This window comes from Solanum lycopersicum, chromosome 1 (genome assembly GCF_036512215.1).
Source record: "Solanum lycopersicum chromosome 1, SLM_r2.1".
NCBI classification, from domain to species: Eukaryota; Viridiplantae; Streptophyta; class Magnoliopsida; order Solanales; family Solanaceae; genus Solanum; species Solanum lycopersicum.
The window spans coordinates 60,256,863-60,259,210 of record NC_090800.1 but is presented as its reverse complement, the minus strand read 5'-3'; positions in this window follow the sequence as shown (position 1 = coordinate 60,259,210).

Below are 2,348 nucleotides of genomic sequence, written 5' to 3'. Positions count from 1 at the left end.
AACTAGATTCCATTAATTTTTAATGTTAAAATAAAATTATAATAATTTAGTAGGCTGATCAGGTGTTTTAACAATGTTATAACTTTTAGCATCATCTTGTCATGTAGAAACCATGCCTAAGGTTTAATTTGTTCATATCATTTAGATTTACAAAGCATGCATATGTGTTACTCCTTCTTTTAAACACCTTGAAATTCATGTCTATAGGCTTGAAAATAACTTTTAACATATCCGTAAAAATAAAATTTGTTTGTGCATATTTGTGCCCTTCCCCCAAAATCGGTTAATATCATTAGTAATGTTATTTGTCTTCCGCATTCATGATGCAATATGTTTTTTTTAATAACACTAAATTAGAATCAATTCATGCATTTAACAAACTACTTGGCTTTTGAATATTTCATATCAAAACCTTTGCATTTAATAAATTGTGACATTGTTTATTTTAAAAAAATAAATTATAAGCACTATCTCCTAACCTATCGTTAGTGGGAAAGTCAAAGGAACTACGAGGTCTAGTTCCAATTTTTTTTAAAACCCGACGCGTCCCCGGAAGTACCACCTACCCATGGATTTCAACAGAAATTATGTGCATTTATATGTAAATGTTTATGTGCCTACGTGTGAACTAAATCTATTAAATCATTTTTTTTCAAAAAAACATAAACCATTTTTTTTAGACCGACCTCAAATCAATATTGTTTCTATGGTGGAGGAGCGCGATCAACAATATCGTGGCATCATCCCTGTAAAGAAACAAATATTTTTTTAAATAAAAAATTTCATATTCAAAACTTGCAATTTTTAAAACTTTACTTTCGCACATACTAATTGCTTAATTTTTGCTAATTTTGTTTATAACATATCTCATATGCTTAAATAAAAAATAAAATTTGATTGTTTATTTATTGCTATCATCTAGCCTTGCATGTTTAAATTAATAAAATAAAATTAATTGTTTTATATTTGTTATCAGTTAGCAAGATTAAATAAATAAATGACCTTGATTGCTACTTGTAACCCCACATAGATTGCATGAGATACGGCCGGGACCCACACTTGTGGACCTCGAGGGATGCCTAACACCTTCCCCTCGAGGTAATTTGAACCCTTACCTTAATCTCTGGCTCGTTGACCTTAGTTAGACTTAGGTTAGATAGGTGCCCTAACGCACCTTAATTCGTTAGGTGGCGACTCCTCAAACTCAAAATCCCAAAAGAGTTGTCAGGTCGCGCACAAAACCCGTTTTCTGCGAAAATGGGGCGCGACATAATTGAATACATTTCTCATGATTTTGAACTACATGATTTAGGCATCGCAAATCCTTCAGAAATTTTCACGTAAATCTCATTATCAAGTGATCCATAAAGGTAGGATGTAACCACATCCATCAAATGCATTTCAAGTTGCTCATGGACTGTGAAACTAATGAGATAAAGCAATGTTATTGCATCCATAAAGGGTGAGTATGTCTCTTCATAGTCGACGCCAGGCTTTTGAGAAAATCCTTATGCCACAAGGCGTGCTTTATACCTTTGTATTTCATTTTTCTCATTTCTTTTTCGCACAAAAATCCATTTGTAACCAACAGGTTTAATACCATTAGGTGTTTGAACTACAGGTCAAAAAAACTTCACACTTGGCAAGTGAATTCAACTCCTATTGAATTTCTTCTTGCCATTTTGGCCAATCATTTCGTTGTCGACATTCTATAACAGATTGAGGTTCATGATCCTCATTATCTTGCATGATATTTGTTGCAACATTATATGCAAAGATATAATCAAGCACTATTTCTGATCGATTCATATTAGTTTCAACATCTCTTAAATTTATGGATAGTTCATTATTTCGTTGAGTTTCAAGTTCATTGATTCTTTCATGAATATCAGACTTATTCAAATTTTGAACTTCCATATGAGATTCTTTCATAGCGTCATCTTGACATTTAATCTTTTTTTTTCTAGGATTTTGATCCTTAGACCCCAATGGTCTACCACGCTTTAGGTGTGTTTTTGAATCATTAGCTATGACTCTAGTGGATGGTCCTTTAGGGACATCAATTCGAATTGGGACATTCTCTGCAGGAATATATGATTTAGTAATCCTTTTCAAATATGTAAATGCGTCTGGCATTTGATTTGCAATTTTCTGCAGATGAATAATCTTTTGTACTTCTTGTTCGCAAGTAGAAGAATATGGATCAATATGAAACAATGATAAATTTTTCACAAAATTTCTTATTTTATTTCACTATTCTCTCCCCCTAATTTTGAGAAAACTGTCTCATCAAATCGACAATCTGCAAATCTAGCAGTAAACATGTCTCCAGTCAATGGTTCAAGATA